Source organism: Bidens hawaiensis, unplaced genomic scaffold (assembly GCF_021521415.1).
Source record: "Bidens hawaiensis isolate Kalapana, Puna unplaced genomic scaffold, B.hawaiensis_p1.1 tig00067577_1, whole genome shotgun sequence".
Lineage (NCBI taxonomy): Eukaryota > Viridiplantae > Streptophyta > Magnoliopsida > Asterales > Asteraceae > Bidens > Bidens hawaiensis.
In genome coordinates, this window is record NW_027501982.1 from 8,412 (window position 1) to 25,286 (window position 16,875).

General features: G+C 36.4%; 1 pseudogene; it reads right to left on the reverse strand.

The window, feature by feature from the left end:
- Positions 1-12,522: 12,522 nt before the first annotated feature.
- Positions 12,523-13,295, reverse strand: LOC143604996 (secreted RxLR effector protein 161 pseudogene; annotated as a pseudogene).
- Positions 13,296-16,875: the final 3,580 nt, after the last annotated feature.

Consider the following 16,875-nt stretch of genomic DNA (forward strand, 5'->3'; position numbering starts at 1 on the left):
GGATATTTCTTCTTCATTTCTGACTCGAGCTCCCACTTATACTCGGGTCCTCTCCTTGAATCCCATTTGACTTCACGAGCTTGAGTCGCTTGTGCTTAAGGAACTTGATCATACTATCTTCTGTTTGAATCGGCTGTTCTACAAATTTAAGCTTCTCATTGATCTTAACGTCTTTTAATGGCATAGTAAGAGTTTCGTCGGCTAAACACTTTCTTAGATTAGATACGTGAAACACGTATTGAATACCTTTCATTTCATCGGATAATTATAGTCGGTAAGCAACTGGTCCGATTCTTTCAAGTATCTTAAATGGTCCAACAAAGCGTGGACTCAGTTTTCCTTTCTTTCCGAATCTTACTACTCCTTTCCAAGGCGAGACTTTCAATAATACTTTATCTCCTTCTATAAACTCCAATGGCTTGCGACGAATATCTGCGTAGCTTTTCTGTCTATCTCTTGCTGCCTTCAATCGTTCACAGATTTGTATAACTTGATCATTGGTTCTTTTAACAATTTCAGGTCCTAATAACTGACTATCACCTATTTCAGACCAATATACAAGTGTCCTACGCTTCCTTCCATACAAAGCTGCAAATGGTGCAATTTGGATACTCGTATGATAACTATTGCTGTACGAGAATTCCATTAAAGCGAGATGAGTGTCCCAACTTCCTCTTAAGTCGATGACACAAGCACGAAGCATATATTCTAATGTTTGTATTGTATGTTCAATTTGTCCATGAGTTTGGGGATGGTATGCGGTACTTAAGTTTAGTCGAGTCCCCATTGCCTTTTGAAAGCTTGACAAAAAATTTGAAGTGAAACGGCTATCTCTATCGAAAATGATTGATAGAGGCACACCATGCAAAGATACTATGTTTTCAACGTATAATTGTTCCAAATTATCCATACTGTAAGTCTCTTGTATTGGTATGAAATGTGCAGACTTGGTAAGTCTATCTACAATAATCCAGATTGCATCATTCCGGCGAGAAGTTTTAGGTAACTTCATGATGAAATCCATGGTTAACATATCCCTTTTACATATTGGTATTTCAGGTTGTTGTAATAATCCTAACGGCTTTTGTTGTTCGGCTTTTACTTTAGAACACGTCAGCCATTTGGCTATATATAAAGCAATATCCCTCTTCATATCAATCCACCAATAATCATGTTTTAAATTGTGATACATCTTGTCACTTCCCGGATGCATCATATACTTGGATTTATGAGCCTCATAAAGAATCTTTTTTCTTAAATTCTCGACCATTGGTACCCAAATTCTTGTACCCAGTCTATGTATTTCGTCACTTCCTTTGACTAGTTGATCGATTGTACCGTTCTCTTTTTCTGCTTTAATTTTTCCTACTTCTAGTGCCAACTTCTGAGCTTCTTTGATCTGACTAGCTAAATCTACTTTAAGTTCCAATCTAAGAGCTCGGACTCTCTTTGGCTTTTCATGTTCTTTCCTCCTTAAGGCATCAACCAAAACGTTGGCTTTTCCTTCGTGACATATGATCTCACAGTCATAATCGTTAAGTGTCATCCAACGCCTTTGCCTCATGTTCAATTCCTTTTGATCAAATATATGCTTCAAACTTTTATGATCTGTGTATTCTATGAACTTTACACCATAAAAGTAATGTCGCTATAATTTCAACGCAAAAATTATAGCGCCTAATTCAAGGTCGTGTGTGGTGTAATTATTTTTCATGAACTTTTAATTGTCTTGAAGCATAAGCAATTACTTTTTTTTCTTGCATCAAAACACACTCCATTCCCGTGTGCGAAGCATCACAGTATATGGTAAAGTTATCCGATCCTTCTAGCAAGTCCAAGATAGGTGCATTGGTTAACTTTTGTTTACGTGAGCATAATGCTTCCTCTTGTTTCGGTCCCCATTCAAACTTAATCGATTTCCTTGTTAGTGTAGTTAACGGGACAACTATTCTAGAAAAGTCTTGTATGAATCTTCGGTAATATCCAGCTAATCCTAGAAAATTTCTTACTTGAGTTGGTGACTTGGGTTTCTCCCATTTGGTGATAGCTTCTATTTTAGTTGGATCTACTTGAATACCCTTTTCGTTTATAACATGACCAAGAAATTGAACTTCGGACAACCAGAATTCATATTTGGAGAATTTTGTGTACAGTTTCTCGTTACTTACGGTTTCAAGTATTATTTTTAAATGTACTTGATGATCGTCTTTAGATTTTGAATAAACAAGAATTTCATCAATGAATACGATAACAAAATTGTCAAGATACGGTTTGCAAATACGATTCATCATGTCAATGAAAGCTGCGGGAGTATTAGTGAGTCCGAAAGGAATCACGGTGAACTCATAATGTCCATATCGGGTTCTAAGTGCTATTTTAGGTGTATCTATCTCTTGTACTTTTAACTGATGGTAACCCGACCTAAAATAAATTTTAGAAAAACAACTTGCTCCTTGGAGCTGATCAAACAAATCGTCGATTATTGGAAGTGGATACTTGTTCTTGATCGTAACCTTATTTAATTCTCTATAATCTACACACATTCTCATTGATCCGTCCTTCTTCTTTACGAACAAAATTGGAGCTCCCCATGGTGATGAACTCGGTCGTATGAATCCTTTTTTCTAAACGCTCACCTAACTGTTTCTTCAATTCTTTCATTTTCGTAAGTGCTAGTCGATAAGGAGACTTAGCTACTGATGAAGTTCCTGGTATAAGATCGATTCTAAATTCTACATCTCTATCTGGTGGGGCTCCTGGTAATTCTTCGGGAAACAATTCTTGAAATTCAGATACGACTGGCACTTCTTCCGTCTTTTTGGGTTAGGTTTCTTTAGTTACATAGGCCATGAATGCAAGGCATCCTTTACCTAAGCAATTACTTGCTTTTATTTTAGAAATTCTTCCTACTTTTTTTGCTTCTCTGTCTCCGATGATATGAATGATTTTGTGGTTAGATGTTCGGATGTCAATGTCTTTATCAATACATAAGATATGGGCTTGATTATAGGATAATCAATCCATACCTAAAACTACATCAAAACCTACCAATGTCATGGGTAACAGTCATACAGGTATGACGTGATCGGCTAAGGAAATAGTGGCGTTGTTTAAGGATTCAGTTATTCTACTTACATTTCCATTAGCAGTCTCGACTTCGTAATGTTTATCTAGTTTAACTATGGGTTCATTTAATAGACTACATAATTTATAATCTATAAAACTTTGGTTTGCACCTAAGTCAAACAAAACTCTAGCATAAACATTATTAATAGGAAACGTACCGGTGATCACATCCGGTATGTCAGCTGCCTTTTGCGTATCCAACATGAAGACCGTTGCGTTTCCTTTCTTGGAATCGGTCTTGGCACCACCACCACTTGTACTAGCCGTTGTTGTTGTAGGCTTCTTCTTTGGACATTCGTTGCTAAAATGCCCCTTCTCATCGCAATCAAAACATACCACTTCCTTCCTCTTTCAGTCGGTTTCCACATGTCCCGATCTCTTGCAAAAACTAAACGTAATGGTGTTCGTTGATCGAAGACACCTACCGAAATGTCTCCTACCGCAAGATTTGCAAACAGGGCGACTGTACACAAACACCCCTTACCTCTTCTTCTCAACCCTCTTCATTTTTCCTATATCTGACGTCTTGCCATCATCTCTCTTCTTCTCATCCAGATTTCTAATCATCCCATCGATCAGATATCCTGCCAACTCCATGGCAGATTCCGTCGTAGATGATATGTGTGAACGAATTAAATCACAGATTTCGATTTGTAACCCGTAAATGTATCGTGTCACTTTGTTAATTTCCGGAGTGACAAATGAGGTACAATTCTAAAATAATAAAGGAATTTGATGTTATATTCCTTGAGGTTTGTTCCCACAACCTTGTGATTCTAAAACCTTGTGATTCCAAAGTTTGGTTTGTATTTGATCCATTTCATTGATTGGACAAAATTTCTTTAATATCATTGCTTTAAACATTGCCCAGTTTAAATTGTATAAGTTTTTTATACCCTTGAATCCAATTAGGTTATTCGACCATTCCAGGGCTTCCCCCTTGAACATCTCAGAGGTATATTGAACTTTCTCCCTTTTCGTACACTTGCTAATCAACACAATTGATTCCATTTCCTCCAACCATCGGAGGGTAACGATTGCTCCTTTGTCTCATTGACACTCTTTGGGATTATAAACTTTGAATATTTTGAAATCATAACCTTATTGAATTCTTAGTTTCTTTATTTATTCATGAAGGTGATCTTCAGCAGTCGAGCCTTGATCACTTTCTTCTTTCTTTTTACCACTCTCTTTCTTCTCCGTTTCTTTCTTAGATTCTTTCTTTTAATTCACGGTTTCACTTTTGCTTCGACTTGCCCTTTTATTAGAATGAGAGGAGGTTCAGCTAGGAAAATTTTTCATTAATTCATAGAGTGGGGTTGCAACTTCTTTTATCAGATCCCGAATACCATGAACATAATCCTTCGGTATCGCTTGAATGTTGTCTTCTACAGACTTTTCTTTATTGCTGTTTATTTGCATATCGAGATTATTGTTAACTTTATCTTGTCCTGACATGCTGGTACATGAATAAGACAAGATTTAGAGAAAAGGCAAACATTCTTTATAATACATTATTTATTTTACAAGAAAGAGTACATAACGGTCACAACGATACATAATAACGATTCCTAATCCTTAATCCACTTTTTTTTCAAGATTTTCCATCTTGTCACATTTCTTAACTATTTTCTTTCCTATACATTTCTTGTCTACTTTCTCGTTCCTCAACTCGTCCATCACTGAATTAGGTGGGATAAGATATCCGTTAGTGCGGATGCAACTAGGAAGAGAAAAGCGTTTTCTCTTGGATAGAGATGCGGATTTGCAACGTATGCATGCATTTCCTTACCGGGAATATTGGTAGTATAAATTTCCTTGATATGATTTGCCTCCTCGCAGATCTCATTAGCTTGCTGGGAAATTGATGGTCTCATTGCAATATACGGAGGAAAATAAGGATTCTCGTTTTCCTCATCTTCTTTCTCAGGATCCTCCTCCGATTCATAAGGATTTCTGATTGGTGATTGAAGTAATCTCTTTTTGTAGGGCAAGTTAACCCTCATCCTTGGTTTACGGCTTTGTTCAGCTACAGTTTGTGGAACTTGGTATGGGTAATCCGGTGGTGGCGATCCAAAGTTCCATTTGCTTTGGACAGAATGGCAGTCCATCCAACTTGACGAATCAGATTCCTGCTTGATCCTACTCTGAACTTCTTTCTCCTCGGAAGGATGGTAAGTTGGAATTTCAGATGAATAGTACTGGGGAATGTTGTCGGCAGTGTTGTCAGAGATTTCGATTGGGCATTGCTGACTCCCTGGGAGATATACGGATTGGCTTCCATATGGTAACGTTGAAATGATTGGTTGATTTTTATTGAAAAAGCTAGTATAATAACTATTGCTACTCTCCATATCGGATGGTTCGTGAATGAATGTCGGTTTTGATCGAATGGCTACTCGACGTCTATGACCAAGATAGTTAATGTAAGACATCTGCACTTAGATAAATTTAGGGATATGAAGTTTACCAATCCTATCTTATCCCTACGAATAATAATAATGATAATAATAACATTAAGGTTAAAGCTTAGGTACTAATGTTAAAATACCTAATTCGCTGAAACCGATGTCTCTGATACCAACCTGTCACACCCCGACTTAGGGCACAGGCGTGTGACCACAAGCTGGTACCTGTTTTGTAAATATATCAGAGTTTATGGGTTTATTTTAGCGGAAGACTTTAGGTTGAATATAATATTAATTAACATTGAAAATTTACTTGGGATTTTAATACCCAAGTATTCGTATTACAAAATATGCATTCTTATTACAAGGATTTAGTTTATAAAAAATGGAGCCGTTTTGTAACGCGCTTCTATCTTCATAAAGACTCCAATCCTTGCTATTGCTACTAATGCTTAATTACCTGCAATGGGTTGGAAAAATACGTCTGCTATATGCTGGTGAACACGTATGACTCCAAAAATAGTTGAATGACAGTTACAATACAAATATAGTTTTCTCGACAAGCTTAGCATAAGTATTTCTACTTCCGGTATATGTACCACAACCCTACACACACAAATGTGTTCCCCGAGCGACGTAGCCCTTAATGGGGAACTAGTTATGACCGTTTAGCCCGCGATCACGTAGCCTTTGACTGATTAAGCTGAATTGTTATGTTTAGATCCAGACATATGTGTAATCGGTCTGAGTTGATTTTATTCTCTACTTTGTATTATAACATTTTTAGAGATCACGTAATTTCATGTATACGTTTAACTGACTCTTTAAGACAAACACCCGTTCATCTTATCGAGTATAAATATGTTTTGACTTACTTGTAAAGGTTAACGTATTCACCTATACCGTCGGTGTGCGTTTGAAACCTTGACTGTGAATGAGAATGATATTTAGCCTATACATAAATAGATTTGTGTAAATATCTGAATGGTGTTTTGATTTAGCTAGGATTGCGAAGCTTAACCTTGAAATCGTTTTTCTTTGTTTGTGAATGAAAATACTTAGATTTTATGTGACGTTTGATGTAGTATGCTTTGGCTTAATAGGTTATAACACATTGATAAGTTTCTCCAGGTAAGTAAACGGGTCCCTCGGTTGATTGGGATTTGTACGAATTACTTTTCCTTAGGCAAGAAACTTACTACTAGTGATATTACCCTTATAGTTTACTACATGCCCGTCAAAAATATTTATTTGTTAACATTACTTACTATGAAGTAACGTTTATGAATGATTATAGCATATTTATAAAATAATTTCAAGGTTAAAAGCCAAAGCCTCGATTGATATCTAAGTTATAATTCAAATAACTTAAACGTAACTCCTACCTTAGTAAGGATACTTGGAATGATAATACTAGGAAAACTTGACGGTAGGATCTTGATCTACTGCTTATATGATTGCTAACTTGTTTATGACTTCGTTACTAGCACAAATTACGAGAAAACAGGACGTCGGCTTGTCACGGCAATCGGGCATGCATTCCTATGTTAAGTGTGTGAAAGTAGAGGTGCAGTGGGATTTACTCATAATCACAGTTCAAAATATCAGAGTTAATTAAAACTTTTCGCGGAATAGATAAACGTCAACCATTCATTACATAAGTCTTAAAATTTAAAACAATAATAAACATGTATTTTAGTTTAATCATCATAAATAAAGTCTTCAGATGCCAGCTTCTTTATTCTTCTGCCACGTTACCCTCCTCAAGCCAGCTGTCTCATCCTACTCACCTGCGTGCATACTAAAAGTTAGCTATGCTGCGTGAGCTCTAGTTAATCAGGCAACATACAATACATTCACATACTTACTTATACGTATCCGAAGATACATATTACTTACTTAACATGTTCGTTTTTCTTTCGTACATACATAAGTATATACCTTCATTCTTACTTTCATTCTTTCTTTCGTACTTTCATATTTTAATCTTACTTTGCATACATACTTAGACGTTTTAAAGATCCTTTCGACCTATAACCTCACAAATTATTATTAGGGTTTGCCACCCTCCTTCACATATATTATTAGGGTCTGCCACCCTCTTTCACAGTAATTATTTGGGCCTACCACCATCCTTCACAGATATTATTAGAGACTGCCACCCTCCTTCACAGATATTATTAGGGTCTGCCACCATCCTTCACATATTTTATTAGGGTTTGCCACCCTTTTACCGTCAATTCGTACATACCTTCTTTTTCTTTTACATTATTATTTACTTTCATAGATACTCTTAATCTTTTCTACATCATACATACATCAATCGTATACATTCATATATCACACATACATCATACATAAACATTTACATAGCATACACTTACCACTTAAGGTAAATGTATTAACTAATCACATGGAGTATGTACACAACCTCGAAAACATAACAAGGAATTGGGGCTAGAAACTCACATGTATCCTGTTTCTTTCTGAGTTTATAGTAATACCCTTCCTTAGTTGTGCACGGCTAAATGTATAATAATTACAAGTATCAATTAACAATTTCTAACTACATTATACATCTAAGTTATCGTAACCCCTTGCTACGGGGGTCCGGGGGCAGCGCCCTTGGCAGCGGGGTCCAGGGGCCGTAGCCCCTAGAAGGGTCCAAGGGGTAGAGCCTTTGGCTAGGGTCGAGCTGCCAGGCCAGCTTGGAAAAAAATAATTTCTATTAACTGTCCTTCTTCATATACATCATCTCCTTCTACTGCTGGTGTTAGTTGTGGATCGCTCCAGCAGTTCCTGCTTATATGTCCAATTTTATTAAAATTATAGCACTGAACAGAACCACTGCCTCTTCCAAAATTTCTCCCATGTCCAGGACTTTTGAAGGGTGCATGACCTCTACCACTAGCAAACAACCTAGTACTTTCTTATTTTGCTTGGATAACCTGTTATTCAGAAGGAGGCTGCACCCCCTCTATTAACTCTAGCTTCATGGGCCTTCAAGGAACCCACTAATTGATCATACGAAAATACGGTTAAGTCTCTGGACTCTTCAATAGCAGCAACAACATGCTCCCATCTTGAAGGTAACTTTCGAAGTACTTTTTCAACAATAGTCTGATCCGTTACAACTTCACCATACGCTTGCTTTTGGTTAACAATACTAATTACTTTAGATAAGAAATCTGCTACAGGTTCACCTTCTTTCATATGAATCATTTCAAACTCCCTCGTGAGTCCTTGTAATTTCACCATTTAAACCTTAGAGTCACCTTGATACTCATTTTGAAGGAGTGTGAAGGCGTTCCTAGATGTATGGCTCCTGCAATTAGAGAAAATATTTCATCATGAACAACAGACTGAATTATCGATAGTGCCCTTGCATCTTTCTTCCTGTTATCAAGTAACCTAACATGATCTTGTTGAAATACTTTAACGAGCCAAGATCTAGCCGCTAACACGATACATGAATACGATACGAGATGAATAAATTAAATACAATTCATAACATTAAAGGATGAAGATACATTATGGTGGATACATTAAGGATAAGTTATAGAGAGAATCCGGCATGGTAACGGTACTTGGATAGTTTAGGCATGTATCTTCATTCGTTATCATTATTAATGACGAATGAGGTCATACTTTTTCAGTGTAGCAGAAGCGAATGATGATAACGAATAAACTTATTCGTTATATACAACTAAAAGATGAATGACCTTCATTCATTATCAATGCAGATAGCGAACAGACTCTATTCGTTATGATTACTCATAGTGAATAGGAATTAAATAAACAATTAAATAAAATGAAAACATTCTTTTTCAAATTTTAAGAATTAAATAATGAATCGAAAACCCGTGTGCCGATGAACTTTACCTTACGAATTGGAGTAAGATGCAATACCTTAACATGCTTTGCGTTCAAAACACATAAGTAAAGATAATTACTTTAAAACCGATTAAATTAAAGAAATTAAATAAAAGAATTAAATAAATAACGTGGGAAAATCTTTTTTGGTTAAGAAAAATAAAAGAATTAAAATAAATAGGAGTAAATCATTTATCACCTCCTATATATTTGGACTCTTCTATCGTGTAAATTAGTTAACAAAACCGAAGAACATTTTCTTTATCTTTAAACTCAATACCAATCTTATGATGGTATCAGAGCAAAACATGATCTATTGAAATAAGCCATGTTAACCAATTCATTACAAACATGATCCTTATTGAATTAAGCCATCTAAACCATTTCATTCCAGCGTTATTGAATTAAGCCATCTCAAAACGACAAAAAAAAATCCCCATTGTACTTATACCCATTTGATAGTCCGGGACACGTCCATATCACATAATGGTAACTTGGTAAGTCAATGAAACTTTAATTTTAATATATATCAATGTCAAATTCTATCTCACACCCTTACTATAAAGTCTAGAGACATAATTACAGAAATTGTTCTCTATGTTCATACCAAATTTTACTCACTGTCTTTTATCTTCAAAATTGATATGTTTTATCTTTTACGTATTCAAATACAACAGTGTTTGTCTTTTGACCCTAACTCAGTTGGTTTGTCTTGTAAAGTTAGATCATGTGCCTTGCACATGAGGCAAAATTAGTCATTTTATCTATGTATTTTAAAAAAATATAATTAAAACTAACAAAGCATTTTAATAACTAAATTTAACAAAAAATATACTCCGACGTTTCATTAAAAGTGTCTATATTTCATTTTTTGTTTGTCCCATTACAAGTGTCCACTTTCAAAATTTAATAGACAAAGTTATTAAATTGCCTTTCTGGGAATTGCCATGGCTTTTGGCTATTCACATTGCCTTTGTGCCTTGTGGGTTGTCACTAGTTGAGCGGTTCTTGGGAATGTCCATCGTAAAGGTGCATGAGTTGTGTTTTGTTTGTTACGGGTGGTTGGCTCTTTGCTTGTGCAACAACTTCCACCCGGCATACCTCTTCAGTTGTTTGTTTGGGCATCTATTGCCTGGCCAAATTGTGGGTTTCTGTGTTGCGTACCTAAGCATTGGTATTGTCTTGGTTGATTACAGTTGATTTCGTCTCGTGCCATTTTTGTGGCATTAGATGAACCACAAAGCGGTCTCTTTGATCCACAACATTACGCTTGCGTTGATGTTGTGGCCCACTTTCAAGTTTACCCTTAAACACATACAACTAACATTAATAAACAATATTAATGAACCCAATTTCAAGGGCTTTATTGTCATTTGGTAATTAAAAAAGGTAATCATTCAATCTACCTTGAACTTTGTGTTTTTTCAAACCATGACACTTTTAATGAGATGGAGGGAGTGTATATTATCCCATTTCACTACTTCACCATCTCTTTCTCTCTCTTCTCTTCATATATATAGCCTCAGGCAATATCTAGAGACCGCCGCCATTGACCCTGCAAAAAAATAACCCCACCGTATATGGCCACCACCACCACCTGTGATTGTCTCCACCTAATCCCATCATCATGAGCATTGTCTTTCATCTTCTGAAACCCTAATCTTAACAAACCATGCATCACCACCAACCCACACCACCATCATCTGCCGAAAGTCAGGGTTTTATTTTGTCAATACTTACCATCATAGTCGGAATCCTATATTGTATCAGATATGCAACACTTCGCCGCCGGTTGCCGGAAATCCCGTCGGACCCATCGTCTCGCTTATCTCTCTTCATTTATGCTTGTCTTACTCTTTAAATTATTATCCTCTCAAGAATTTGGATCTAGGGCTTTGTGTTTTTATTTGGAAATAAACCCTGATTACGTTTCAGACAACCATTATTGGGTTTGGTTTATGGACCTAGCGGTGCTGGGTTGGGTTTACGGTGGCCATGGTTTGGGTTCGTTAATCGTCATTGGAGGTAGGAGGCGGTAGCTACAAAGGTTGTAAAGGGTTTTTGAGAGAGCTTTACAAGGGTCTTTGGCTGCAGTGGTGGGTGGAGGTGGGAGAGTGTGCCGGCGGTGGGGAGTGGAAGATGGTGGTTTTGGATATGGTGATACTAACGGGTTGAGTGATATAATATATTTATAATATGATTTTATATATAAAAGGTATTTTGTTTTTAATCTTTTAAGGTATTTTGATATATATATAAAGGACAATCTGTGTAATTCTGTCTAGTCTAAATCATCTATAATGGGTCTAGAAACACATTTCAGGCGGATGTGTATGTGAAATTGGTAAAACAACAACAAACAAGAAGAATATGTACGTGTGTTGATAATCGGGTGAGTGTTTCATGATTGAAAGATTACGTCATACATACACACATACATAGATTGTATAAGCTCCACTAACCATAGGTGAGATACCTAGGACTAATGATCTCACACTACAAAATAAACATAATGTGGACATTAAAACCCTTATTTATTGTGAGGGCTGAGGACCATGAAAACCCTCAAGTTATCGCATGCACTTCCCGGTTCTTAATGTATTTGCATGTTATAATGATTCACTGAAGTTTACCCATGCAGATAACTTTTCGTATTTGGTGAAGCTTTTACAACTTTTCGCCATGATATGTAAGTTGTAATTAAATCCTTACAACATCTCCTTATGACTTGTGATATGAACTTTGCCAAACCTTGTCACGCATCTTCATGAATCACCCGATTGCCCATAGTCTGGTCAAAATTTTGAACTGCCAAAATTAATGTTGTAAACATAGAATCTCGAACTCGATCAAACATTTGCAAAAACTTGATAGGTCTTAGCCCATTTTTTGTATAATCTGATGGATCAGATTGATGTAACATAAAATTTATTAAAAAGAACTTGATTAAACTTCAACTAAAACAGACCTTAGATAGGCAACATACAACGTAAACAAAAAACTGAATCAAAGACTAACAACTTTTCCAAAAGAAAAGGTAAAACACATGCTTAAATAAACCAATAGAACCGGTCTTTTATTTGACTCCAACTTAACCTCTGATGGATGAAAAATCTCAACGGTACATTAGACTTGAATTAGTTGACCTAGCTCCAATATCCTCCCTTAATTCAAGTCGCCCTACACCCAATCTTCCATGTAAGTTACAAAACTGCTCAGTAGCTAAGGCTCCTGTTAGCAAGTCTGCAACTTGCTCTTGAGTGTGACATGCTCTTAACTCAACTTGATTCGTTTCCACAAAACTCTTGATATAATGATACTTGATGTCAATATGTTTGCTCCTGCTATCTGAAGCTGCATTTTTAGACAAGAAAACTACAGATACATTATTACAATAAATGTGTGTTGCCTCCTCTTGTGCATACCCCAATTCATCCAAATTGCTTGACATGCAGCCCTTGTAGTAGCAACGTATTCAGCTTCAGTTGATGAAAGAGCCACAAGAGGTTGCTTCTTAGAACTCCTAGTTACTGCACCGGTACCTATTGAGAACACATTTGCTGAAATGCTCTTTCGATCATCAATTGAACTTGCCCAATCACTATTGATGTAACCTTCCAAATAAACTTTCTCTCCCCTTTCATACCAAATTCCGTAGTCAACTATCCCTGCTACATACCTTAACACACATTTTGCTGCTCCATAATGACATGCAGAAGAATTCCGCATTAACCGTGATATAAACCCAACTGGATATGCAAGTTTGGGCCATGTGTGAGTCAAATACAGCAGCCCACCAACAAGACTTAGGAATAATATTTCATCAACTTGTTCCCTAGCATCATTAACTTGTAATTTCTCTCCACTATTCATAGGAGTTAGAGCCATCTTGCAGTTCTCCATTCCAAACCTTTTTAACAAGTCACTTGCATACTTCTATTGAGACATGAAAATACCACCACTTCTTTGAGTTACTTCTAAACTAAGGAAGTATTCTAACCCTCCAAGATCAGACATTTTAAATTCCATAAATCATCTTATCTTGAAATTCTTGTAACAAAGCTTTGGAAGAGGTAGTATATATAATGTCATCAGTTGGAATCAGTCTGCCCAAGACACATATTAGAGTTGATGTGGCTAGTATGTTATGATCCAAATCGGGTCATACCCAATAACAAGCTAGACAAACACCCACGATATTTATTTTAAGATATTATCTAATAAATAAATATCGACACTTACGACATTTAGAAAATGGGTTTCTAAATATTTGCACTTGTGTAGTAAATAAATTATATGGTTAATTTATATTTTTAGAGAAAATATTTTATAATGTTATTTAAGTTGGTTAAATAACATGATGCATGTTACTTACGTTATGCTATGTTACATTTTATTATTATGTAACAAATATAACATAAGTAATTAAAATTGTAAGGGTTTTAATTTGGGGTAGGAAATATCTTTCTCTCTCATCTACTTATTAATACGGCTTTTCAAGAACATGCAAGGAGATTAATTGGACAAGAGAAGTGTGTAAAAGGGTTGCAACTTTTCTTTCTCTCGCATGGCTTCTACCCAAGAAGGATCTTGAAGTGCCAAATGAGGTGTCGTTGGCTCAACATGGGATAGAAAACAAGTGAATTTAGCAACATTTACAATTCCAGAAGAATGTATATCTGCATAAGCACACAATACGTTAATCCCACTTGACGAAACAACTTGATGACGTGTTTGAACGCCCACATCATGTTCTCCAATGATGTTTTCCTTTGGATGATAATTATGAATCCGAAGAGTGGGATTCTTAGGAACAACAACTTTTTCAAATAAGTTAGTGTAATGTTCACCAAGTTCAGGAGATGAAACATCACTGTCAAGTTCAATAACCGGATCATCAGCTTGATTGTCATCAGAAGAAGTAGATACATTATCAAAAGCGGTTGGAGAAGCATCACATGGATCTTCATTTGGAGAAACAAATGGAGCTTCAAGATCATTAGAACTTGAAAATCTTGGAATGGCCAAATGATCTTCAAAGTATGCTTGAACCAAGTCTTCATCTATGTTCTCAGTTGATGGAGTAAATGAAATAAATAAGCCATCATAATCAAACATCCAGTAGGGACCTTTCCCTTGAGGAGGTGTGGTGTACTTTTGACTGTCCACATGATACCATTCCTCAACACAACCAGAAGTGATATTAAATACCCTTTTCTTTGGAGACGCATACCCCAAGAAATATCCCTCAATGGCTTTTTCTTCAAACTTACCCACATCCTTCTTCAACATCGTACTAGGGCACCCAAACGGTTCCAAGTACTTTATGTTAGGCTTTCGATTGTTTAAAAGCTCGTAACTTGTCTTCTTGAGTCGTTTAACAGTTAGCACACGATTAAGCGTATAGCAAGCTATATTCACCGCCTCATTCCAGAATTGGACTGGAAGCTTAGAATCAGCAAGCATAGTTCTTGCAGCTTCAATCCAAGTTCTATTCTTCCTTTCAGCAACACCGTTCTGTTGGGGTACATATGGTGCACTGTATTCTCGGTGAATTCCTTTTTGAATGCAAAAGAAATCCAATACAGTATTCTTAAATTCAGTACCATTATCACTTCGAATTCTCCTCACCTTTTGTTTGTATAGTGATTTGATCTTAGTGATTAGGTTTTGTACCAGAACAGGTGTTTGATCCTTTGAACTCATAAATAAGACCCATGAATATTTTGAATAATAATCGGTAACAACAAGATAATACCAATCTCCAGATATACTAGCACGATTCACAAGACCAAAAAGATCCATATGAAGTCGTTCAAGAGGAGTATAAATGGAATTCAATAACTTAGATGGGTGTGACTTTTTCTTCTGCTTGCCCTTCTTGCACGCAACGCAGTGATCAGATAACTTAAAGTTACTCAACGAAAGACCCTCAACTAAGTCATTCGCCATTAAATAATTCATCTTTCGAACACGTATGTGACCCATTCTACGATGCCATAGAATAGAGTCTTTCTTGGTTGCTTTTGAGATAAAAGATGTTTCGATAGATGTTGATACTTTAGAACTCATATTTAAAACATAAATATCATATGATGGAGGTGATCGCATGACAACCATGTCCTCGGGAATCACATATCCCAGTTTCAAAATCAGACACTCTTTATCAGTAAATACCGTGGTGTACTTCTTATCGCAAATTTGTGACACACTCAATAAATTATGGCCCACCTTGTCACAGTAATTGACTTTTTCAAATGTAATATGACAATTAGAAACTTCACCCTCTTGTGTTATCATGCCCCCAGAATTCCCAGCAAACGCCACATAACCCCCTTGAATATTACTCACATTTGTTAAGAGGTCGAGATTTCCAGTGATATGATGAGAACATCCACTATCCATTATCCAGTTTTCACCAGACACGGTCTTGGATGTACCCTAAACACAAAGTAAAAGTGATTAGTTCAAAATGGCATCCTAGGCCTCAGTCTTGGGCACCTTTTGAGTTTCTCCTGGAACATTAACTTTAACTGAATTCAACAGTTCTTCAGCAACTTGAGAATAAGTTACCGGCTTCTTAGACTTTCGTCTTAGATAAGCAGCTTGAACGACATTTGAGTTCACATTCTTGCATATAGGCTTAGTTGGCACAAACTTTGGTTTCACTTGACCATGTGTTTCGTTCACATGAATTACCTTACGTGGATTCACGTTTGAAAACATGATGTGAGTATCATCATCACACGACACAGGTCGTTTCAGAATCTCCTTTTTCATAGGAACTGGTCTTGAATGTTCCTTGACAAAAGGATGAAGATTCTGGGATTTTTGCTTACCACAGTTTCTCACCACATGACCTTGTTGTCCACATAAAAAGCAACTTTGCATGTCCACACGATCAAGTTGAGGTTTGGCAAAAACAGATGCAACATATGGTTGATAACTCACATTTTTAGTGAAACTCTTGGCCAAATCATCAGACGATACACACTTCTTTTTCATATAAAAGTCAAGATTAGAACAGTTTGAAAAACTTTGCAATGTGTCAGTTCTGGTGGATTTTACAAACTGAACTTTCTTAGCCCTTTTTAATACTTGTTTAGCTCTAACCAATGGTTCTGAAGAGTTTGATGTTTTGGCACAAGCATATTGACGTTCAAGGTCTTGTAGCTTGTCAGTTTCGTTGTAAAAGACACTTTCGATCAATTAAGGTTTAATGATGCTAATTGGAATGTCTTTTTCAGTGAGCATCGTGTTCATTCCCTTTAACTTAAAAACCCTAGCAGATGATGACTTAGAAGCAGTAGGATTGATGAAACACATCAAGTCCTCATCAGAAATTTTTGGTTTTTCCGATTTCTTTGTCTGCACAGGTTTAACTTTCACTTGTTCTTACTTTTTCACATGAGGCTTGTATGAACCATACACAGCTTCCACAAATTCATGAGGCTCACAAAGAATGTGA